At 31.5% G+C, this 27,881-nt stretch overlaps 1 long non-coding RNA gene across 1 annotated transcript in view; it reads right to left on the reverse strand.

Moving 5' to 3' along the window:
• Positions 1 to 2,119: 2,119 nt before the first annotated feature.
• LOC147825273 (uncharacterized) overlaps positions 2,120 to 27,881 on the reverse strand; it is a 137,422-nt gene continuing 111,660 nt past the window's right edge. Inside the window, exon 6 of the long non-coding RNA XR_015440853.1 lies at positions 2,120 to 3,124. This is a non-coding gene — a long non-coding RNA (uncharacterized LOC147825273). The remainder of the gene's footprint in view (positions 3,125 to 27,881) is intronic.

A 27,881-nucleotide genomic window follows, 5' to 3' on the forward strand; every position in this document is an offset into this window, starting at 1 on the left:
CAGGGAGTCCAGGAAGTTAAGTATCAGAGTGTTCCATCTTGTTTCCCTTTGGTGTTGCTGTAGGTGATCTGGAAGTCTGGTTTTGAGACTTGTTTATGTGTCTTCTTATTTTGGGTTTGGAGTGTACTGCTGTTGCTGGAGCAGCTCTCCTCTTCTGCACTGGGAGAGGTGGTACAGTAGCCTGGAACCCTCCTTCTCTGCCTTATTTTGTTTATTCTTTCAAAGAAGCAACTATTTGATTCATTCATTCTTTGTATTTTTTAATCTCAATTTCATGAATCATTGCTATAATATTTATAATTTCCTTTCTTGTACTAGCTTTGGATTTTGAATATTCTAGGATATTCTTGAATATCTTTATTCTTCTAGGACCTTGAGATGCATTATTAAGTTATTTATTTGGGCTCATTCTTTTTTTCCAGTGTGGTCATTCACAAGTGTAAACTTTTCTTTCAGATCTGCTTTCACTGTGCCTCTTAAGTTCTGTTATTTTTTAATGGCATTATCATTTGATTCTAGTATCTAACATCTTCCTTGATTTCTTCTGTGACCCATTAATTATTCAATAATGTATTGTTTAATTCCACATGTCTGTATGTTTCTTGTGAATCCTTTTGCCATGATTTCTACTTCCATTGCACTATGATCTGGTAATATGCATGAGATAATTTTGATTTTTTTCTATTATTTAAGTGTTATTTATTGGCTAGTATATGATCTATTTTGGAGAAAGTTCTATGTATGTGCTGATGAGAAGTGTGTGTATTCTGATGTTGATGGATGGCACATTCTGCAGATATGTTATTCATTGAGTCAATTTGTTTGAAGATGTGGTACAAGTTTGATTTCTGTTTATTTTTTTGTCTGTTGTGATAGTGAGGTGCTGAGATTTCCCACTGTAATTGTGTTGATGTTTATATGATCTTTTTATCTTCAGTAGTATTCATGTTTTGAAAATGGATTCACCAGATATATATATATATATATATATATATATATATATATATATCTGCCAAATTATTCCTTTAACTTACATGTAGTGACATTTTTTGCCTCTTGTCATCAGTTTTGGCATAAAGTCCATTTTGAATATAAGATGTCTATTTCTGGTGGTTTTCAGACTCCCATTGCATGGACCATTATTTTTTATGTTTTGATTTTAGTGTACAAATTTCTTTGTCAATTTGTTTTTGCATGCAACATACTATTGGGATTTGTTTTATAGTTTAATCCATGTATCTGTGTTTTTGATTTCCAAGTTGACATCATTCACATTAAGTTTTTTTACTGAAAGGTGTTGACTTTTTCTTTTCATTGAATTGTTTTCCTGTTGCTGATCTCCCTGTTTCTTCTTCTGCTTAAATGTTCAACCAATTTGATGTATTCATTACATTAGACATTTTCACACCACTGACTTCATTATCACTTTGTAGGATATCCTTGAGAATGTTTGGAGTGCTAGTTTGGTGATCATAAATTTCTAAGGTGTTCTTTTTAATGGAAAGATCTTATTTATTCATCAATTTTGAAGGATATTTTTGCAGCATATGTTATTTTGGTTACAAAATTGTTTGCTTTTAGGGCTTAAAACACTTCACTCCAAACTCTCCTGGCTTATAAGTTTTGTTTTAAGAAGTCCACTTTAATTCTAATGCATTTATCTTTATAAGTAATTTGTTGCTTTTCTTTAACAACTTTCAAGATTCTGTACTTGGGTTGGATTTTGGGATTTTGACTATGATGTGTTATGAAATCATCATAATAATAGAGTCAAAGACAAACCAAATACTGTCATACCATAAGAACCAACGAAATTTACCACTATACCACCCTTAACAACAGAAATCTATAATTACAATATAGACACAAAGACCAATAAAATATTGATATACAGTAAATATGTACTAAAACCAAAAACTATACCCTTATTAATAAGAGAAAAGAATTCAACAACAATAACATAGATTCAATTAAATATCTAAAGATTAATAAAGCTTGATTCTAGTAAGATTAAAAATGGATGGAGTGAAAAGGGGAAAAAAGAAGATTCTCATCATTGTTTGTTCCCTATTTGAAAGTGGGAATTTTCTCAGTCACAAATGTTTTAACAACTCTCAACTACTTTCTGAATTTCTCTCAGAGGGAATTAATCCTTATACAGATCTTTATTTGATTGTATGTATGTATGATAGACTTGAGCCTTTTTTTCTGCCACTCTGACATCTTGGTGAGGTCAACTCTCAAAATAAACATTTTTAGATTATCTAGAAATAAGATTTCTCAATATTTGCCCAAAGAAATAAAAAGTTGTGTTCACCCAAAAACTTTTAAGTAGATTTTTATAGTATTTTTATTCATAATTGCCAAAAATTAACAGCAACCAATGATGAATGAATAAACTGGGATATATCCATACAATGGAATATTAGTGCTAAAACATGAAAGAAACATACATGTACATTACTATGTGGCAAAAGCCAAATTCAAATCCTTTTAGATAGTTTGACTTCAACTGCTCAAAAATTCTGAAAAATAAAAATATGTGGAGATAATAAAAAGACCAGTGGTTTCAGGGGTTATGGAGAAGGACTAATAGAGCATAGAAGATTTTTCTTTTCACCAGTGAAACTATTTGTATAGTACTATAAAGGTAAATAAATACATTACACATTTTTTTTAATCCAGGAAATATTCAACACCAACTATGAACCCTCTGTATAACATGGACTTTGGATAATAATTATGTGTCACAAAACTTCAACAATTATAACAAATGTACCATTCTGTTGGTGATTGTTAATAACGTAGGAAGCTACGCATGTGTAGAGGCACTGTGGAAAATATTCCTTCTCTATATTTTGCTCAATTTTTCCCTGAAGCTAAAACTCTCTAAAACATAAGCCTCTTGAGAAAACTGACTCCATTAATTTGCTAAGACTTCCATAAAAATATTTCTCACTAAGATGTTTAAATAACTCTATCTTTTCAAAGTTCTGAAGGCTAAATATCCAAGTTCATGATGTTGGTAGGTTTGGTTTTGAGGGTCTTCATTCCTTTGCTTGCAGATGACTTCCATCTCTCTGTGTCTACACATGATGAGAGGGTTCATTCCTGGTGTTTTAATCTGTAACCAAATTTACTAGCATTAGTATTTTATGATGATAGCAGTACAATTTAATCTGTGCCCATAGTAATAGCTATATTTTAACATCATCTCCACTATATGATGGCCTGTGAATTAGAGCTTCAAAATATGAATTTAGTGGTGGTGGTGGAGAACCAATTCATAATTTAGTTCATAACACTGACTTTTATTCATTTGACAAAGGGAGAATTGGTACAATATATTGAGTTAATATATGTGATTAATATCTATTGGTAATGTAAAATTCATAAAGACTATGATAATAGATAATAGATGACGGAATAATAGTCATTACTTTGCATCATGATTCTAGAATCATTTATTGTATGGGTTTCCATCTTTCTAATATCCTTTTCTACTACATTAATTAGCACAAACTGCATTTGCATAGTTATAGTCATGAACTCGTCTTAAATGAGTAACATAATCTTTAGTTCTACACAAGGATGTAACTCTCCTTATTTTGTAAAGCATTTAGATATAATTCTTAACATGGAGCACCCATGTAAGAGTAGGTACACAAATATTTATTTTATTTTATGTGTTTCTGAATCTTAATAACATTAAATTTTTATATCACCAAAAATTAAAACAATATAAAGTCAACTTTAAGAAAAATTATTTGAAGGAAAAATAAAAGATAAATTTTAACAAAGATGCTAACATTTCATTTTAATTAAATTTCTTTTAAATGATTTAAGGAATTTAAAATATTAATTTGTGATATACTCTTCTGAAAGTCAATTTGTCAATATCTATTTAAGCATATGTTTAAAAATATTTTTAGCATTTCAAACACTTTTATTTGTCATTTCATCAAAAATAACACATTTTATGGATGAAATTCATGTATCACTCCATCTACAATACTACCAACAAAAAACACATACATATGCATGTATAGAGACACATATTCTGTGTTTTATGTGTTCATTGTAGTTTGTAAGCTCTATGAATGTAGTGTCTTTATCATCATCAGATAGTTTATCCATTATGTTTAGTCTATGTTCATTCAGTTTTCCTTAAAATAATAAATTGAGATAAGTAACAAATATACAAACAATTAAGACTGTATTCACAATGTTCACTTAATCTGAAAATAATTTTGGTCAAGGAACTATGTATGTAATGTTAAGAATTGTTCCTCAATTTTAAAAAAATACATCTTTGACTGTGAGAAAAAAATACCTTGGATGTCTCCAACCCCTCTTAAATCTAGAGAAAGCAACAAGGTAAACAAGAGATACACTCGATGATACTCAGACAAATATAGGTTTGATTATATTTTTTAAAATTCCAACAGATAGAATAAAATTAAAAGCAAATTCAAAAGTTAAGAGAAGCTATTCAGGTTTGATTGGACAAATCAACATGAGGATTTCTAAAGCTTTAAAATGAGAAAATGCGTAAACTCTCCCCTCTGTTCTTAATAAAAAGAGAGAATTCAATAAGCCTTTGAAAATCTTCTGGCATATTTCTAGTCAACGGTCGTAAGTGTAAGCTTTTGTGTGTAAATAATCAAAAGAAGGAAATATTGGAGCCCTGAAATATTGGGTTCTGTGCTCTCAGAAATACCACAAAAGAGCCATAAATTATGGAAAGAATGGTGAAAATAGTACATAGACTGATTGAAACAGGATTCTGAAGGTACAGGATAAAGAAGGTTTATACACCATTGTTCTGTTGGAACAGAATTGTTAAAACACAAACTGGTGCTTGCCTTGCACATTTGAAATCCTGGATGCAGCCTCCAACATGATAAAAAATGAAAGAAAGTGAAAAAACACTTTAGAAAGAACTAAATAAGTTTTAATTGAGAAGACAAAAGACTAGAACCATGGATCTGGCCTATTATACCCCTAAGGAATTTTTGTTCACCCACATTACAGTACACTGTGAGCGAAAGAAGACAATAAATAGCTGAAAAGCATAGTTATAGAAAATAGAACACATTAGGGAAAAATGATCAGAAGCACCAAACACCTAACCCATAGTAGAAAATAAATGAGCTGAAGACAATTAAAAAAATGCTAGAGGCTAGAATATAATGTAAATTAAAATTATAAAAGCTTTTAAATGAGATGGTTAGGCAAAAAAAACACATGAAATAATACCATCAGATCTCATACAATAAATAGAAATACTATTTAAATAATATAGATTGGAAGATAAAAGTAAACATACACACACAAACACACACACAAAGGGCAAGTGACTTCATGAAAATTTGTGACATCAAGTATTCTTAACAGTGTTTTGAGTAAAGCTACCTTTACCAAATATTTCTAACAAAATAATTAAATATACATAGAAATTACCATGCAAGAGAAGCAAAATGCTCCATCAAATGAACTTACCATTTTGTTGACAAAAGCTGATAATTAGATGTCTTAAAATTAAACAGCAGTTTAATGACAAATAAACTGTTGCAGTCACTTTGTAAGAACAGTGAAATAAATGTTTTGGGGTTGTCAGTGCAGGAGATGGTAGAAAAATAGGCAGTCAAATAATTAAGGGATCAGTATTATCATTTTCTGCCAGGAAATTCTTTTGGTCAGGAAAAAAATTATGGCTAGACTAGAGGATGTTATACAGTGTCAATTTCATAGTGTGAAGGAAAGCTTCTCTTTATGAGAAAAGAACGTTTATTTTGGCAACATATTTGGTAAGAATGAACTTCATGTATTAAGGGATATGTCCAGGCAAATGTAAGGCAAATTCATTTTTTGTGTGTTACAAGACCCAGATATCATAAGATAAACCTATAACAATTTTTATGTACTGATTATTTACCATATACCAGATGTTTTGTTAATCATCTTATATAATTCAATTTACTATGAAGAAAGGCACTCATTGACTTATCATTTTGTAGATAAACTATTGGCAATTGATGAGGTCCATTTATATGTAAGTGTTAAAATAGATTTAAATTTATAACTCTCTAATCCCAAAATCTAGGCTTTTATCCATTATGACACATAGCGACAAAGAAATTCTGAAATTGTCTTTTGCACATTACACTGTCCCATGTTTGATCTTCTACATTAAAGTCCTATCTGTCAATAACAAGAATATTATAGGTATGGAATTCCCTTATTGTCAGGTAGCATATACACATTTATCCAACAAGATATTTTTTTGCTGGAAATGTGAAAATTCTATGGCATTAGGAAATAGCATTGAAAAATATTGATACACAGGAATACAATTGTGTTGTCAATACAATAAACATAAAATGGACAATTATCACAAATATGTGAATATGGAATCACCAGGGCTTAATATTACTTGAATAATATATATGATTTTTTATATATTATATATGATTAAATGGTTTTGAATTATATGAAGTACTATTTGTGTCTAAATTTAGATTACTGAGATTAATAATGCTCTATAATTTCAGAAACCAGTTTACAATTATAACTACCATTTCATTTATAATTGTGAAAAAAAAGCAGTTAAAGAAAAGCAACAAATGATATACAAAGGAAACTTTTTAGAATTATTGTAAACTTTTCAAAACAAATCTTATGAGCCAAGAGATCTTGGAGTGAAATGTTTCAAGCTCTAAAAGAAAACAATCTGATCCCAGGCTGAAGTATCTTGTAAAACTATTTTTCAAAATTAATAAAAAATAAGATACTTTTATGATAAAGAGCACTTAAAGTAGTTTATGACCACCTAAGCAGCACTCCAAAACAGTCCCAAGGATACACTAGAGACAATGAAGCTAAGAATGACCAGAGGTCTAATAGAATGAATACATCAGGTAGTGAAGTAGAAGGAAAAGCTATGGAATCAACAACAGAAAATAAGGTAATGACAGGAATAATTCAGTACTTATCAGTAGTAACTCTCAATGTGAATGGTCTCAATTTACCAGTCAAGACACACACAGGCAGAATGAATGAAAAAAACAAAATCCAACACTATGCTGTATACAAGAAATATATTTATTCCAAAAAGAAACTCAAATACTAAAACTCTAAGGTTGGAAAACAATATTCCATGTAACAAGAACTGAAAAAGCCAAGTGTAGCTATCCTATAATTAGACAAAATGTTCTTTAAGTCAAAACTGATCAAAAGAGGCAAAGAAGTTAACTACATATTGGTTAAGGGAACAATCTAACAGGAAGAGATAACAATTATTAACATGTATGCACTGAACATGAGTGTACTTAACTTTATAAAATAAGAACTAATTGACATAAAAGACAAGTTAATCATAAACACAATCTCATTATCACAAATAGACAAATCAACTAGGTAAATATTCAAGAAATATCAGAATTGAACAAAATTTTTGAACATATGGATTTAATAGATTTCTACAGAATATTCCACTGAACAACAGAAAATACATTGTTTTAAGCAATACGTGGACATTTTTCCAAAATAGACCACATACTAGTCAATAAACCAAGCTTAAATTAATGTAAAATAATTTAAATTATACCATGTATATTATCAGATCATAGTGTAGTGAAGTTAAAACTAAAAGAAAATGCAGAAAATATGCAAATCAAGGGAAACTAAACAATACACTCTTAAATAAATAATGGGTTACAGAAAAAAAGAAGAACAAAATAAGACAGTTTCTAGAACTAAATGATATTTATGGAACACAGTGAAAGCAATCCTACAAAGGAAATTTATAGCTGTGAATGCCTACATTACAGAAACAGAATGAACCCAAATAAATAACCTTATAATGTACCTCAAGGTCCTACAAAAACAAGAGCTAGTAAAAGGAAGAAATTATCAAAGCAGAAATCAATAAAATTGAGGTAAAACACAAAGAATTAATGAATCAAAGAGCCAGTTCTCCAAAAGAATAAACAAAATAGACAAATCCTTAGTCAATCTAACCCCAAAAGGAAAGAACAGTTACAAATAACTGCAATTAGCAATGAAAAAAAGTGAAACCACATTGGACACGGTCAAAAAATATTAACAACTACTTTACAAACCTATACACTAAGAAATTGGGGGATTCAGAAGAAATTAATAAATTCTTGGATATATATGAACTACTAAAACTGAATCAAGAAGATTGAAGACCCTTAAGTAATCCAATAACAGGTGATGAAACTGAAGCAGTAATAAATAAGCTACCAACTATGAAAAGGCCATATTCGGATGGGTTCATTGCTGAATTCTACAAATCTTCAGGGAAGTCCTAACAACATTATTATTCTAGGTATTTAATGAAATTGAATGTGAAGGAGTACTGCCAAAGTCATTCCTGGAAACTACTGTTGCTGTTATTCCAAAATCAGACAAAGGTCCAACGCTATCAGAGAACTATAGATCAATATCTTTCATGAATTATCAATGCAAAAATCGTCAAAAAGATGCTGACAGAATGCAATGAATCATTAAATAGATCATACATTCTGACCAAGTAGGCTTCATCCCAGTGATGCAAAGATGATTCAACAGACATAAATCAATAAATGTAATACATGACAGAAAAAAAACAAAGACAGAAATCACACAATCATCTCAATAGACAGAAAAATCCTTTGACAAAATCCAACATCTTTTAATGATAAAATCACTGAAGAAAATAGGGATAAAAGGACCTTAATAATAAAAAGTCATAAAAGCCACTTATGACAAACCTACTGTTAATATTATATTGAAATTGGGAAAAACTCAAAGCTTTCCCTGTACAATCAGGAACAAGACAAAGCTGTCTACTATAGCCACTCCTGTTCAACATAATACTCAAAACATTAGCAAGAGCAAATAGGCAAGAAAAAGAAATAAACAGGGTACATACAGGAAAAGAAGTCAAATTGTTATTTGCTGATGAGATGATCTTTTGTATAGAAGACTGAAAAAATTCTCCAAAAGATTCTTAGAATTAGAAACCAAATTTTTCAATGTAGTAGAATACAAAAATACTGCACAAAAATCAATAGCATTCATGTACACTTGTGATTTACCCCTGAGAAATTAAAAAAAAAAACTACCAGTTACAATAGCACCAGAAAATTAAATACTGAGTAATTAACCTAACTAAAGAAATAAAAGACTGCTACAACAAAAGTACAGCACTCTGAAAAGCAAACTGAAGATGACATCAGAAAGTGGAAAACAGCCTGTTCTTGGATAAGCAGACAAATGCAGTGAAAATGGCTATACTTCCAAAATTGATATGCCAAGGTTAATGCAATCCCAACAAAAATTTCACCAGCATTCTTCACAGAATTACAGAAAACAATCTCAAAATTCATACAGAATCAGAAGAGATCTAGAATGGTAAAAACAATCTGGGTAAAAAGAGAAAAATGAGAGGTATCACAATCTTAGACTTGAAGTTATATTACAAAGCTATTGTGATTAAAAACACCGTGGTAATGGCTCAAAAACAGACATGAGGATCAATGGAACAGAGTAGAATAGAGAAACAACCACAAGCACATTCAACTATTTGATCTTTGACAAAAGGGGTCAAAATATACACTGGAGGAAAGATATTCTCTTTAATAAATGGTGTTGCAAAAACTGGTTATTCACAGCGACAAATTGAACCTAGGTCCATATCTTTCACCCTATATTAAATTGAAAATGGATCAAGGAATTAAATGCTAGAACAGAAACACTTTACCTGCTGGATGACAGAAAAACATAAAATGCTTGAATTCATACATATAGGAAGGACTTTCTGAACAGAACTCAGGTTGCATAGAAAATAGTATCCAGAATCAAAATAGGAGATTGTATCAAATTAAAAAGCTCTGACAGCAAGATAAACAACCAACAGAGTGACAAAAACAACCTACAGGAAGGGGAAAAATTTTTGCCAGCTGTATCTCAGAGGACTAATATCTAGAACATATAAATAACTCAAAAATTAGACCTACCAAAATAAAAAACCTAATCAAAAAATGGACTAATGAAGTGACACTTCATAGAAGAAGTAAAAATGGCCAATAAATACATGAAGAAATGCTCGACATCATTAATAGAGAAATGGAATTGAAACAATTTTGAGATTCCTAGTTTTATCTCAAAAAGAATGGTCATAATCAAGAAATGAAATAATAACAAATGTTAGGGAGGTTGCATGGAAAAAGGAACCCTTCTATATTGTTAGCAGGAATATAAACTAGTACAACCATTTTGGAAATCAGTATGGAGATTCATCAATAAACTGTAACTAAAAATTCCATTTAACTCAGCTATTTCCCTTCCAGGTATCTTTCTGAAAAAGTTAACGATATTGTATTACATAAACATGCATAACCGTGTTTAGAGCAGCAAAGTTCATAGTAGCTAAATCTTGGAAGGGTGCTACATATCAATCAATGAATGAATGTATAAAGAATATATAGTATTAACGCACAATGGAATATTACTGTACCACAAAGAAAAATGAGCCTTTTGTAGGAAAAACTCGAGACCATATTGTTAAGTGAAATAAGTCAGATATATAAACTCAAACATCACAGGATTTCTCTTATGTGAAAAACCCAAAGTATAAATGAAAAAACAAAACATACATAACAGGATGTAGAGAGATACAGCTTTTTTATCTTTTTTTTTTTTTGTGGTACTGGGGATAGAACTCAGGACCTTGAGCTTGCGAGGCAGGTGGTGGCACCACTGAGCTAAATCCTCCACCCAAATATACCTTTTTTTGAAGTGGAAGAAGATCAAGAGATAGAGGAAGGGGAGAGAGAGAGGAGGAAAAGGGGATTTCAAAAGAATTAAAATGTTATATATATGTATGAATTCCATAGCAAAAATGTAATATTATGCATTGTAAACATGTACTAATAAAAAATTTTTAAAGAAATCTTACAATGTGCCTTACTTGTATATGTCTTATATGTACATTATATAATAAATATATATATAGGTACATATGATTAAATGTAAAGCAGCAAAGATTATTGCTGAAAGAAAAATAACAGCATAGATTTTATTTATTATGACTTCTTGAAAGTGTACACTGTAATCATAAGCATATTCTCTTACAGTTCTTAAAATTTCATGTTTATATTTCTTTTGTGAGATAACTGAGGAAAATAAATGTAAACTATCTTGGCTTTTGATATTGTCAATGAATAGCTATGTTGGAAAAGACAATCTAAATATTATTCACTATGAAAATATATATCAATGATATTTCTTAACTATATCTGAAATATTTGTAAAATATGAAAATAAACATATTAAATGGGTTTTAAAACTTGTTCTAATATTTGAGATTGTCTAACACAGCCCCTGGTGGTACAGCAAAGGCAACTGAAATCCTTTCAAGTTAAGTATTTGCCTACCATCAAAAACCAATAGCCACAGTGGGATTAGAGCCAAAGATTTTAAATTTAGAATTCCAGTGAATGTTAGAATTAAACTAAGGCATGTAAAGTAAAGGCTAAGAATTTCTAAAAATCTGACTAAATATTCACTAAAATAATTTTTTCTGTGTGTGGGAGATAGTATACTTCCTTAACATGGATATAAGTTGAGAATAAATACCACATTGTCATAGATTCAGACTTAATAGGAGGGAGGAAAATAGAGGCCAATCCAAATGGTATTGAAGGTTGCATATAGCTAATTTTGGTCAACAGAACTCTCAAATCCTGACCAAAAGATCTTTGGGTTTTTTGTTCCATAATCAAAAACCAAACCAGTCATAAACAATCCCATCTCTTTTAGAACCAACTTTAACTCTGGTTTCTTTTCAGATAGTATAAATCTTTCACCTTTAGAATCAACTTTAACCCCTTATTTTGTGGTAAATTAAGGCATGATATCATAACATTTTAGGGTTTGAAAAGACACTGCAATTTATTTATTTACTTTACTGATTTGGTAGATAAAGGGTGATAGACAGCGGGTAAAGTCACAAAGAATCTGAGAAAATGAACATCAAAGTATAGAAATCGAAGGGAAAAACCAGGCATGGTTGTACATACATGTTACCCCAGCATTCTGAGAAGGTGAGGCAAGAAATCAAGTGAAAATAAATTAGAGGACATTATTGATAATATACAAGGTGTGATAGAACACACCATTAATGTTTAATAACAGTATTACAGTAAGAGAACCATTGCCATTATTTCCCATCAAAATATCCTCCCCATGCACTTCTAACATACTTACTCCATCATTTGTGCTGCCTTCTAAAGCAGTTAGTGTCTTCAGTTGAATTATATTGTGGCTGTCTCATATCCTGGGTCAATTTCAGGCATTTACCATTCATGGTCATTTTAATTTGGGGATAAGCCTAAAGTCTCATTGAGCCAGATCCAGTGAATAAAGTAGATGAGAACACACAGTAACATTTTTACAAACTTGCCTTTCCATTGGATGACATTTAGCAGCAGCATTCACCATATTTTTTTTAATCACATCTTGTAAAGACTCTCAGGAAGAAGAAATTCCATAACTGCTTCAGAAAGTAGCAAAAACAATGGAATAAGTATGTCCAAAGCTAAGTGGGCTATTTTGAAGGGGATTAATGTCAATATGTTTTTTACTGTATTGATTTTTTTTTTAATTTTAAATATTCACCATGTATTTCCATCATACCTTGTATTTAACAGTTTTCTGTACCACTTGGTAGATATAAAAAGGAAATTAGTATCAGAGTAACCTACAATCACACACAGAAAATAATTTTAATTTACTATGTAATTTAACAATTTAATGTTATATAAACAATTCATGCATAAAAAAATCAAGAAATAATTCAATAAGCAGGTGGTATAGTATTATTATAAACCAGTAAAATACAAAATACATAAAGAAAAATTTCTCCTAATTCAAAAGTACAATTATAGATGACTTTATAAAGAATATTCCATAATCAGTGCAGTTTTATACCTCAAAACTTCAGAAATATAAATGTTCAAATACAACAAAGAATCATTTTAAAGTTTAAATTGTTCACATTTTTCTTTTAGATTTACTTTCTTTTGACTCTGAGTTTTACATAGAACTTTAATAACCTAAGCAATCAAAAAAGAGAAATAGCTAAATAAGATAAAAATTTTTACATAATGGCTACATTCTGTGGCATCACCAAAGATAGGACAATTGAGTTAGAGGTGAATATGAACAGGTAGGCCATCTAATTCAAATACAATGCTTGTAGATCAGTGTTAAACTGTTCTGTGCCTATTCTCATGAAAGCTCATTAATTATAAGAAATAGTTGCAAAATGTAAAGGATTGGAATAAAATATTGCCTAATTCAACTTAAATCTTCATGTTTCTTTAAACCATTATTGTTTCAATTACTTTTATGAGCAACACAAACATGAGAAATTTAACAGGGAAGACTACGTTTTTATCATTCAACACAATTATAGTTTGTACAAAATATATTAAAATATGCTTTACAGTGTATTTGATAACTCTGAAAAGGTAATCTGGTGCATAGGAATCCACAAACAACCACTATCTTCTCTTAGGGAGCAGAATTAACAGGAATTAAAGAACTTAATACAACTAAATGTCCACATAGAGAAACATACGACTCTCAAATTCCTTTATTTATGCAAATTTTAAAATTATCAAAAGTTTGCTGATATATTTTATATTGTTTTCACTAAATCATTTAGTTATTTAAATTTGTAATATAAAATGCTTGGCATTTAGAGTCAGCTGATCCAAATTTGTATGTTTTTGTTATCTTTCTGAATGAATAGTATTGATCAAGTTATTCAAGCACATTGATATTTATAACTCATTGTTTCCAACTTAATGTCAAAATTAATGAGAGCAATTGAATGCAAAAGAGGATATACACAAAAGAAGAAAGACTAACATGATTAAAATCATCTCTTCTGTACACTAAATTTAACAAGATCATGTAAAAAGCAACATTATTTAAATTATATTATTGTAGTTTATGATCTACAATTATTAACATGCTGAAATTTGTCTTTCATTTGTGTCAAAAAAGATAAGTTATCTCACATATGGAGTGAGAAGATCATGATTTTTTTTTTTTTTTGGTACCGGGGATCGAACTCAGGACCTTGTGCTTGAAAGGTAGGCTCAGCACCACTGACCTAAATCCCCGGCCCTAGATTATGAATTTTTTAAAAAGGAAAACTATTTGAAGATATACATGATTTAATGAGATTTGTCCACATTATGAACACAACAATGGGAAATTCATGCTATAAAGTGATTTTTACTTTGCCTAATGTAATTATGGCTATATATAACAGTGAATGAATCTTGACAAAAAAATCATTTAGTAAAATTAGGCATGATGAAATTTTACATGTAATGTACTCATAAGAATATGGGGAGATTGGGCCTGCAATTGACTTAATAAGAAATACAGAAAGTGTCATAGTAAATTGCCACCTTTCAATACAGAAATAACTATGCAGTGGAACACATGCAATCCTGTGTAAAAACCGTCCCAATGGCCAGCATATATTGTGAAATTTATGTCTGTTATGGTGCCAGTTATATTGGTATATCTCAATTATATTGAGCCTATTTTTTTTTTTTTCTGTACCGGGGATCGAACTCAGGTCCTTGCACTTGCGAAGCAGGCAGCAAAACCACGAAGCTAAATCCTGGACCTATCTCAATTATATTGAGATGAGAGGGAAGAAAGAGAAACCAAAATCATTTTGTGCATTCAAAAAAGTGCAAAAAAAGAGCATTTTAAAATATCAGTACTGCTTGATTATTTTTATCTTTTATGTAACTATTAATATTTGGAAAGTTTTATTATTTTTGTACCTATTTTCCTAAACTTTTTTAAGAACTATTAATGAGGGCCAGGGATTTACCTCAGTGGTTCTGCTGCCTGCCTTGCAAGCTCAAGTTCCCAAGTTTGATCCCCAGTACCAAAAAAAAAAAAAAAGAAGTACTAATGAGTTTTTAATAAAACTTATCAATAAACATAAGGTGGATATGTAAAAAGAATGTATTTATAACACACAAATTACTAAAAAGAATTTATAATTTGAAGTACTACTTAATTACAGGCATAAATATTTACAAAACTTGTCCTCTTTCTTGTTTTACATACAGGTGCAATTACTTTTATTTCAACTAAAAAATAATATACACTTCCTTGTACTTTAAACACAAAAATATGTCAACCTTTTCTTTCTGATATTACTCATATACTTACCAGTCCATTTGGGCATTTAATCTTGACCTACATACCTTATGTTTCAAAAAATGGTATTTCTAATTTAATGTAATACATTCTTCATAAAAATTTTTGTCAACATGGCTTTCAAAGTGAATGATTAGGCAAATTCATCATGTATACTAAGGTGACTTAGGTCGATAGCTATAAAGGAATCATAGTTTACACTTTGTAATATAAGCTAAAAGGTTGACTGGATTCATTTTCTCTGGTTCACTAAGCAAGAATTTATCACATTTTCCTTCCTTCTCCTTGTTACTTACAGAGCCAAGAGATTTAAGCTTAAATCCAATGATTCCATTATTTTTAAAGTAACTACAAGGAAATAAAAATCCTAAATAAATTCAAACTATTTACTTCATTCTATTTTTATATAGCCTAATTTTTAATTGCAGAAGAGACCTAGAAACTGAAAAGCATAAATATCTAGCTAGCCATATCAACAATAATCCTTCCATTGAAAAATTTTAACAATATAATATAATTTTGAAGCATTACTCATCACTTGTAAATATATTTATATCCAACTTAAATTTTCAAGCTATACCATTGCATTGTGTATTTCACTAGAGAGAAACACATGCTGTCTATCCTACCCTAGACTTTTGAGTAAACAGTAATTTTTATTTATAAAATATGTAAAACTGAAAATGCCATGCATGTAATAAAAATCAAGAAGAATTCATAATCTATAGAATTCAGAAAGAACAAGAGTAATAGATTGGTTGTTAAACTTAATTGTATAAACTTGGTGGCTTGGGGCTATCAAAGGGATTAGAAAATCTCACATGTAGGCATGTGTGGGTGGGTCATGGAGGCATGACATTGGGCACTGTGTAAGATCCCAGCCCATTCCTCTCTGGCCCTGCTCTCTTGCTCTACTTCCCTGTCACCATGAATTTAACAAGGTTGCTCTTCCATGCCATTCTGCCATGATATTTCTCCCTTGGTACCAGCCAACTATGGATTGAATTCCTCAAAATGTCAACCAAATTAAAACATCTCCTCCTGTAGGGTTGTGGGCCCTGGGTATTGAATTTTGGTGATTGGAAACTGACTAATACATTAAAAAACAAACAAACAACAACAACAAAAATCACCTCAGTAAGCCACAGCTAAGGCTATGTAAAAGACAGCACTGTCCTGAAAATAAGAGAAAACTGTGTTCAGCAGAGTGAATGGATAGCAAAGGTAGAAGAGACTACAGGACAGTTATCACTATGATCAGCTGGACTATTCATTCCAGAATTTAGTCCATGGAGCCCATATATTCCTCCCTTAAATAGTAGGCAATAGTGGTATTTACCTCCGGGATAAAGTAACAACTGTGGGCACAGAGACCATAGAAGATGGGTTCTGCCTCCAAATAGCTACACACTATGGAGGACTAAAAGTAACCCAAGGATTTTGAGCTGCCAGGAATTCCCACTAACTATGCATCACTGCTTTTCTACAGTATCACTGGTACCACTCCAGTCCCATGCCTCAAAACCATCACCCTCTGGCAATCAAAATGGAATTCATCAAAGATGAGTGAGTTATCACACAGAAGAACAAACATTATCTATTACTGTTGTAGTGAACATTTAACAACTGGTTCTTGACAAATCAAAAATCAAACAGTGCTCCTTGATTTGTTGTGTTTGCTTATTTCTATTCTATAATTTGTTGCTACAATGATGTTATTCATTCTAACCATGTGTAGTCACTGAATGAAGGCTTAGAGAGAGATACATAAATTTGGCTCCCTGGAAAAGTATAAGCTCTGTCAGGCACACCATTGACTCTTAGACAACTCATTTTTAATGTTCATTCATATAGAAAATATTTATTGAGCTGCTCCCATACCAAGCATTGTAAGATATATTGAAGATATCACAGCAGAAGTGGTCCCCATTGAAACACATTTTTAAAGGGATAAGATAATTTCAGATTTTTGACAAGGGATTTGGGTCAATAAAAGAGTTCCTGTGCCATAGTGAGATTACTTGAGTAATCAAAGAAGAGTGCTCATTCAAGCAGATGCCTGAGTGGAAAAGTCCAAACAGAAAAGACTGACCTGAGCTTTTCAGGCAGCAAGACCAACAAGATAAAGTCTCTAAGACAGGAGCCAATTGGCAGTGCCAACACAGAAGGAAGCATGGTGGGTGGAAGCAGAGAGTGAAGTGGGGAAAGAGGAGACTAGAAAAATGGCAGAAGTCAGAATACAGAAAGATAAATTAGAGATTAATGAGGAAGTTAGGTTATGTCTTACTGCAAAGTGAAAAGCTATGAGGTTGATAAATAGAACTATGACCTTAAGTTGTTAATCTGTGAATATAACAACAAAGTAGGAAGATCAATTAAGAATGCACTGAACCACAGAGCGGTAGAAAATCTCTTTTATATCACAAAAATGATTCTTGGGAAGATAATGAAATCTAACAGCTCAACATACAACCTAATATAAAAGTGAGCAAAATACTTTAACAAATAATTTTTATTTTAACGAATACATACTACAAAAGTAGGTCTAGGAATAAGTAATGAACACATGAAGATGTGCTGCACATCATTACTCTATATATTGCATGCAACTAGGACACCCAAAATCAAGTCTTACTTCATCAAATATTGGCAAGAGTGGGAGTAGATGAAACTCTTAAATACTGCATTCCACTTCTAGACATTCAGCAGAGCACATATCCACAAAAAATACTGTACACAAATAGTCATGGTAGTTTTAATTGTACTGGCTGTAATACTAGAAACAATGAAATTCCATCAACCAGTGAAGCTAAACAAAATATAATATGATTTATAGTGAAACACTACTACTGAAGAAATGATGAATCTCAAAATAATTATATTGAATAAATGATGTCAAAAATAAACTACAGACACTGTATGATTTTACATAAAGAAAACTAGAAAATTCATACTAATTTGGGAACTTAAAGCACCCTCATATGATTGTGAATGAGAAGAAAAGAGAGATAAGTAATAAAGATGAGAATGAAAAGCTTTAGGAGATGCTGGCAATATTCAACATCTGGATTGTGGTGATGTTTTTGTGTTTGTTTACTTAGGCTCCCAAATGATCAACTTACATTTTAAGTATTGTAGCGCATTGGACTTCAAATGTACTTAATTATACAAGGAATAAAACAATCTGTATTGAAAACATGTACTAATAAGAACATAAGTAAAAAAGAAAGTGGAGAAAAGTATTGATTACAAATGTAAGCAAGAAATTTTGATGACTTAGTCTGAAATGGTAACAGTTTCTGATAAAGGTGTCAGTTTTAAAATATATTTTAAGTGGAGGCTGATAGAAGTTTTAGGTGGATTAAAGGAAGGCAGTTGGGATGCAGGAACACATACTGATTTTTGTGTATGTTGATATTAACCCTTATGTGCCAGAAAAGTATCTGTTTGCTTTGAAAGTTTCACTTCCTTCATCCCTTGTATCTACTTGGAAAAAGGAGCTTTGATATTCTCCATAAAATATTTCTGGTTTCTCTTCACAGCATGTCTCAGTTAAATTAAGGACCAGCTTATAAAAAACATTAAAGTAATAATTTTTTCAATCAGATTTCCTTTCTAACTTTTGTGGAATTTATTAGCATTACATTATATACGGAGATGCAGATTTCTGAAATTTCTGAAACATCAGTTGTACATTTAGCTAGCAAAAACAATAAATATGCCACATTTTACTCATGGGGATTATTAAGGTCAAGTAAAGACAGAAAAATTAATCACATATCAAAAACATGGAATTTGACAGGGCCGGGGATTTAGCTCAGTGGTACCACCGCCTTCCTCACAAGCTAAGAAACCGAGTTAGATCCCCGGTACCAAAAAAAAAAAAAAAAAAAAAAAAATCATGCAATTTGATGTAGAAAGGCAGCAACATTTGTAATATTCTTGTAAAGAATAAAAATTTAGTATATTACAAGGTATGATCACACAATATATTGATGTTTAATTTGAAAATATTTATTGTAAAAGACATGTTACCACTAATCCCTCTCAAAATACTAACACTTCACTTCTTCAAACACACTTATCTCATTGTTTTTGCCCCTTTCATAAAGAGTTCTATAATTTTCTTTCATAAGTATTTCTAGTTGCATTGTTGCGGTTGTCTCCTTTTCCTGAATTAATTAAAAACATTTACTTTCATAGTCATTTCAACTTGAGGGAAGAGCACAAGTTGCAACATCCCAGATCTAGTGAGCAAGGACAAACCATGTTTGTTTGGTTTTTTTCCATTAAGATTATTGGTACATTTTAGGCATACAATACACTTACATTCATCATTGGAAACTTATACCCTTACGTGATGTATCTTGGTTCTTATTTTTCCCCCATTCCCCTGCCCTCCCTTCAACCCCTCCACCCTTCCCTATTTACAAAGACTTTGTTTCCATTTTTTCCTTTTCTCATATTTTTTCCTTTCTCTTCTTTCCTTTCTCCTACCCCTCTTTTTTTGGAGGGCACTTGGCATCAGTCTTCACTGCATTTTTGACCATACTTCTTAAAAATACTCACAAAATATGACTTCCTGAATTCCTTCATAAAGCAATAAGAATGAAGGGATATGTGTCTTCAAAGCCAAGGGGAGCATCTTGAGATAGACTCATGGCAATGTCTTTTACTCTAATACAATTTTTAAGATTTAAACACACACTGAATTTTTTATCAGTCCTTGTATATACCTTTAAAATAAGTGAATCATCTAATGTTTAAAATATTAACATTTCAAAAATATTATTGAATTTTGAATAGTTCAAACAACATTCATAGGCAGTCACACAACTAGTTTTTGATGATGTTAGGTTGCACTTGAGTCCTCAAATTCTATATCAAACTGTCATACTCTATAGTACATTTTTTGTCATGTTAGAATATCATTTTAAAAATTTAATTTAGAACACTTTAATTTCAGATGACAATATTTTTCTAATATATTTTTAACATTAAACTCCATCTGCAAATGTGCTATAAGAATTGACCTAGATTATATTTTTCTTCTTTCAATGAACATAAAACAAAGTAGTATCCCTACTTCCAATATTACTAGGAAAACTAGGATACATCAGTTCCCTAGCTCTTGGCCTGCATTTCATCTCTACATTCCACAGAAAAGAAGCACAATATATACTATGTGTGAATACAGTGGATTAATGCATTTACCGATTCTTGATTTACTTCCAGGATTACATAGAGGCCAGAGCAAGAGATCAGGATGTGGTGCAAGCCGTTCTGCCCATTGAGTCTTATAAACCAATGTATTAAATGTCCTGGAAAAACAAATATTTATGAAAATCAAAGACATATAAATCCAGTAAAATTTCTAGAAGTGATAATAGGACTGTAGACCCATAGAATTTTAGAACAAGCCAAGGTCTTTCTTTTGGAGGTATCGCATTCATCTCATTTTTACCCCATGGTACAAGTCCAACATTTGACCTTGAAATAACAGATAATCAGCAATTTGAGTCATTTATAATGAAGTTTATCTTTATCCACCAGTTCAGAGAATTGAGTTTGTCCAATATTTTGTCCTGAAAGCTTACTTATCATATTTAGTGTATGTTTTAATATATCTGCTCATGCTTCCATGAAAACATCAAGAGAAAAGTAGAAAAGTCTATTTTTATAGTCACAACCACTGAAGTTTTAGTTTGATATGGACTTAATATTTGGGCTAAAAATCCGGATAAAAGTTCTGGGTGAAAGCAAAGGAAGCATAGAATGGGCAATGGAAACAGAAATTTGTGTAAAGAATATACTCTCAGAACCATCTGCAAAAATGAGGGCAATCCACTTAAACTTATGTTAATTCTGCTTTATTATGTATATTTATATATTTTAACTGATATTTATTTTCTTGTCCAATTTTCTATTTTACATAAGGTGATTTTTGGAAATGTATTTTACATTTACATAGATCACAGCATATCAAGCAAGGTTTTTAAAGAGGAAATATACAAATGAACATCACCTACATATCTTGTATTTCTTGCTGGATACACTAAAACAGGGTTTTTAGTATTTCTGGAGAAATTCCAGCTTGTCTTATGAAGTAATTTTTAGCTTGAAATTTCAGAATGCAATGAGGACACCTTGATCATAGTAGCTAATTTTGAGAAAAGAGAAAGATGGTACATAATATATACTGTATATTGACATTGAAGAGATATACAATGTATTTATTTTTTTTAATTTTGTGGTCACCCAGAATTTTTGAATATGCTTTCATCTCATGTTTAAGATATTTATGTGATAAGTCCTGCTTCCAAGGAAGAACCTAGAAATTTATTTTCTCAGCTTTCTTAAATGTAAGACATTGGCACATAACCTACATTCTGACAGTAACATTCAACTGCTTTAGATCCTGATTTAGAAAATTGGCATAAGGAGTAGGGTCCTGCAAGAATCATCATCTATTGAAAGGATTATGGAGCTTTGATACTGAGCTTTTGATACCTCCATGGTGAAATTCTGACATCTGCTCCCCAGCAACACTGGTGTGGGTGTCGGTGCACTGTCTGTGCCTGGAGGGTCAGCCAGATAATCTTGGAAGAGGCATGCAGAGTGTTACGGGCCTCTCCCTTGCTGGGAAGTCTCCAGATCTGATTCTGTCAGTTGACTGTTCAATATACTTTAATGAACATATTTTCTTTCTTTCCTTCCTTCCTTCCTTCTTTCTCTCTTCTCTTTTCTTCTCTTCTCCTCCTTTCCCCCCTCCACCCTTTCCCAATGTATTTTCACTGCTTCAGTTAAAGAATCCTAGACAATTACGCAGCAAATTAACTTGTCTGTAGTCTTCCACAGTGGATAGAAGAGTCAGAATAATTCCTGTAACTCCAAAATGTGTTCAGTTACTCACTGTTATTTTTCTATCATTTCAGTGTTTTGGTTTTACATGTTACTTCATAGAGATCGTATTTTACTACCTCCCCCTTCTTCCCCACTCACTTGTAAATCAAATTAAACTTTTAAATTCTAAAAACCACTTGATATTTTTGTTACTTGAGAACTTGAGAGCAGATATTTATCTCAAATTTGTCTTCCCATTTTAGAAAGAGAAAAAAAAGAATAATGCAATAAACAAGATAGGGAGAAACAAAAGCACAGTGATGGATGAGCAAATTACCAATTAACTAATTACCAACAGTTATAATTTGTCTTCATTGAGATGCTGCGATGGGCATGATTGGCAAATAGAATGTGAAGGAAAATACATCCTGTTAAATGACAATAGAAAAGGCAGGTTAAACTTACAAATAGGATTCACTGTGAATTTAAACTAAAGTATTTTGAATAAACTTTCTCTTTTCAAAATGTGGAAATAGTCATTTTTTAAGGAATTTTGGAATAAATGTTTATTGAGCTAAGTTCTGCTCACTTACGAAAGGAATTTGAAACGTGTACCCAAAGATATTACCAAATAACAAAGTAGGAGTGATTCAAAAAGCAGATTGTGTTTTCCCAAAACCTATTAATTAAAACTTAAAACATTGATTGTACATATACCTCCTGCTCAGATGTGTGTGTGTGTGCGCGCACGTGTGTGTGTGTGTGTGCATGTGTGTGTTTCAGAATAGGGATGTAGAAGAGAAAGAAGGCAATATGGCAGGGCAAAACTGTACTTGTAGAGGTGAATCTAACTAGATCTATAATAACCATAGATTGAAGTACTGATTAAGTACCCTAGTATATTCAAAGTTTACACTTAATATTTATTACTTTGGAGTACTTCTTTTTATATATATCTGTAGAAAGACCCCACTAGTGTCAATTAGATAACTATGCAAAATAATTCACAAAAATTGCCTGTTTGAATATATGAACCAAGAACTAAATATGGTCAAGATAAAAGATACAAGTAGTGGGGTATTTATAAGTATTGTGGGGTTTTGGGGGGTTTTTTAAGTATTGTTTTTTACTGAGAAATTTGCAAACTACCTTTTCATACCACTATTCATGCTGGAATCAAAAATAAAGAAATATAATATACAAAATAATCATGTTAATTATTTATCACAATTCATTTATTTATGCAATTAAAGGAGAGCACGCTTCACAGAATAAATGACAGCCATAAAGGCACAGTAAAGATTCTACATTCTGGTTCCTCACCCTGTCCTTTGCCTCACTTTACATGCTTTATGTCATGAATATTTCCAGTGTGTAGAAACTGAAAACATTCAGACAATGAAGGCCTAAGATTCACAGGTATACTTTAAAAAGATTTAGTGACTCATTTTTGTAGCTTTAATATGGACCAGATCCCTAGATAATTTCCTATATCATCTGGACTGCCTAGGAATTACTTTCTTTCCTAGAGCAGGTACTCATCAGATACTTCTTGAATTAATGGATTATAAATTTCAATGAATGTAATATTGGAAACATTACTATCTTCAGTTGAAACTTACTTTACCTCATACAATTCTAAGTTTACAGTGAAGTTAAGGGTGAACATAAAATCATCTCAAGTTTTACAAAATGATTAATAGATATCATGTTTTAGTATACTTTAAATTTAAATTGATTAAATATGTATTAGTTTCAAACAATCTTTATTCATTTAATTCAGATTATCATTTCACAATTCAAGGTACCATCATAGGCAAAGAGTTGTTGGGTATGAAACCACAAGCACAAGTAAAAAAAGCAAAAATACACAGACTGTATTGGACTAAAAAACTGCACAGCAAAGGAGCCAAATGACAGAGTGGAGAAACAACCAATAGGATGGGAGAAAATATTTACAAACTATTCATCTGACCAGAGAATAATGTTCAGAATATAAAAGGAACTAAGAATCTCATCATCCGAAAATCCAATAGTATGATTTTAAAGTGGGCAAATGATATGAACAGACATTAATTAAAAGAACTTATGTAAATGGCCAAGAGCTATATGAAAATTGCCCAGTATCACTAATCATAAGAAAATACAAATTGAAAGCACAGAGAAAGACTGGAGGGGAAAAGCTCAGGTGTACATCATGTGCTTAGCATGCGCATGGCCTTAGGTTCAGTCCCTAAGACAGAAAAAAAAAGGAAAAGGGAAAGAAACCACACACAATGAGATATCACCTTATCTAGCTCCAGAAAGAATGCCTATTCTCAAAAAGAATGGCTATTCTAAAAAAAAAAAAAAAAGGTTATTTGTCTAGCAAAACTTGACAAGGATGTGGAGAAAGTGGATCTTTCATACAGTATTGCTAAGAATGTATCTTAATACTGCTATTGCAAAGAACAAATGAAGGTAAAAGAGATAGAGAAAGAATTACCTTATGATCTACCTATCTTACTATGGGATATATAGCAAAAGGAAATCAAATAAGTATGTATAAATATGCCTGAACTCCCACATTTATTGAAGCATATATTACCATGGACAAGATATAGATTCAACATAAGTATTCATTAATAGATGATGGATAAAGAAAATGTAGTAAAAACAATGGAATATTGTTCAGCCATAAAAAGAACACACTCCTGTCATTTACAACAACTTGGATGGGAGTGGGAAACTTTACACTAAGTTAAATAAGATAGACATCAGAAGACAAATGTCACATATTTGGAAGCTAAAGAAAAACAAATTTCATAAAAGTAAAATAGAAGAATAGTGGTTACTAGAGGATAAGAAGGAAAGGGTGATAGAGGTTAAGTAATGGGTACAAAAATACATTTAAATGGAGAAATAAGTTTTAGTGTTCCACAACATAGGACAGTGAGTATAGTTTACAACTTATGTATTTTATGAAGAACAAAAAGAGAGGAGTTTGAAGGTTTCCAACATAAAGAAATAATACATGTTTAAAAAGACGGAAATGCTGGGCCAGGGATTTAGCTCAGTTGTTCTGCCGCCTGCCTCGCAAGTGCAAGGTCCCGCCCGAGTTGGATTCCCGGTAAGGGAAAAAAAAAAAAAAGGAAAGGCTAATTGCCCTGATTTGATTATTACACATCAAATGCGTATCATGTGTCAATTAAAATTTTAAGAAATTAAAAATCAATAAGTAAAGAGTAATTGGCTTGCATATGTTTAAAAAATCATGAATTACAGCTAAGAAAATAAAGCAGGCAGTGAGAGATATTTACTGAAAATTGTAATCTTCAATTTTTACAAAGTATTGTTTTGTTGTTGTTGTTGTTTTTGTTGTTTGAAAGTAGGAAGATATTTATGGATAGGAAAGCTCCTCAGGGCCCAGAGGAGTCCTGAGTGGGTAGCCCTACAAAGTATTGTAATGGATAAGAAAGAATGGAGTTAACAGCATGCTAAGTAATTACTTATTTTAATTAAATTTGACATTTTTTTATGTGATTCAAGATTTTTTTATGTAGATTTCATTTTATGACTCCTAAGAAAATGTCATATATCCATATAAATTTTATAATTGCATAATATTCAGTTGAACTTTATTTAGACCTTTTTTGATCAACAAAATCAGAGATTTTTAAAGTTAGTTTGAAAGATATAAAATGGACACCCAACTCAACTAGGCAAAAGTAATAAAAAGAAAATGATCCCCAAGGTGGACCTAGGTTAAATGGAAAACAATCAAAGACGTTACTTCACATCTTATGAGCAAAGAAAAATACTTAACTCCAATAAGTTATTTATAACTTTCCATGCTACTAGAAAAATCATTATCAGGAGAAGTGATTAAAGAGAAGGGATACTGAAGAGTTAATTATGGTGGCATTGGCAAAGAAGCAGTAATCTTAGTAGGCAAGAAAATTCTTATTGATGAATCGTCATTAATATCCACTGCACCTGTCTTAGTTACTTTTCTTATTGCTTAGACAAAATATCCAAACTCCCTAAGTTAAAGGAGGAAATGTTTATTTTGGCTCACAGTTTGTAGATCTTTCAATTCATACTTGGCTGGCTCCAAGGCAGGACAGAATGCCAGAGGGGCATTGCAGAGGAGAAACAGTCCACAGTACAGCAGGCAGGAGGCAGCAAAGCAGCAAGCCTCCTGATCCCTTTTATCCCATCCAGGGAGCTTCTCATTATAAACAATCAGAATTTTGATAAACTAAGTAATACACTAATTCACTCTTCCTTAATCTCAGCAACACATCCTCATTCACACACCCTAGATCTAGCCACCTCCAAAAAGCCCCACCTATGACTGCATGAGGTTTTGGGGGACATCTAGACATAGAACATAACAGGACTTAATGAAAATAAATGTGAGAGAAGATACAAAAATTTAAAAAAATGGGAGAAGTGATAGTGTAGAATGTCAACTTGACTGACTTTAAGATACACCCAAGTGGGATACCCTTCTGGGTATGTCTGAGTGAATCATAGAGACATGGCTTTAGTTCTTGTCTCGCTCTTCCCTGCTTCCTCTTTGGCACTTTTCCTTTGCACTCTTTCCTGGCTATAACGAACTAAGCACCATTGCTGTACCATGTTCTTCCATCATAATGTTCCTGCCTTGGAACTAACCAGCCAATTGTGGACTGAATCCTCTCAGACTGATCCAATTATACCTCTCCTTTTTTTTTTCTTTTTGGTTCCAGGGATCAAACTTGGGACCTTGAGCTTGTGAGGGACAGGCAGCAGCACCACTGAGCTAAATCCCTGGCCCTCTCCTTTTTTAAATGTTAGTTGTTGGGTACTTTGTCCAGCAACGAGAAAGCTGACTAATATAGGAGATTATTTTTAAGACTGACAATGGTGATTATAATTTAGTGAAAGAACGTTGATACTGAAATATTTTTAGTTAGTATCATGACCAAACATAGAGATAACAGACTTGTGTGTTGTTGAGGCAAATACTTGTAAGGTATGTAATCATATTTCTAAAATGTTTATTTGAATCAAATTCACAGGCAGATAATTTTATATTTTTAATTTATTAAATGATCAATTAAATATTAAATATATCATTTAATGAATTATGAAAATTTTATAAACTATTTTTCAGGAACTCACTACTCCAATAATGATATAGAATATATCCAATTCCCTAGAAAGTTTCCTTATTCCATTTTTATTCACAGTCTCTTGACCTTTCAGGAAATCAACAATATGACTTGTTACCAATACAGCTCAATTTCATCTAACATATAATTTTGTAGAAATACTAACCTGCCATCTATAATCTTTTTGTGTGACTGAACAAAACTTTTTCATGAAATTCATCATGACACTGATGAATTAGTCCATTTTTCAGTTTTATTGCTCGGTAGTAATTCACTGCAGAATGTATCTCCTTTAATATATTCACTCACCTCTTAGGAATTTCCAATATTTGTTTATTTGGAACAAACCCACTGTAAACTTTATTGAACAAGACATTTGAGTAAATAACTTTTCATTCATCTAGAATACTTAATTAGGATCACAGTTTGGTTACATATATAACTCTAACAATTTTCCAAAGTGGTTCTACAATTTTACCTTTCAGCTATTATTGAATAAACTTTTTATTTCTTCTGCCAACATCCTTTAGCATTAATCTTTTAAAATTTTTCATCAATTCTAGTGAATATGAAATATGATTTCTTTGTCCTTTGAAATATTTTCTTCTGATTTCTAATGATGTTAAACGTCTT

Source organism: Heterocephalus glaber, unplaced genomic scaffold (assembly GCF_053883595.1).
Source record: "Heterocephalus glaber isolate CG9 unplaced genomic scaffold, H.glaber_assembly_v1.0 deba00001504, whole genome shotgun sequence".
NCBI classification, from domain to species: Eukaryota; Metazoa; Chordata; class Mammalia; order Rodentia; family Bathyergidae; genus Heterocephalus; species Heterocephalus glaber.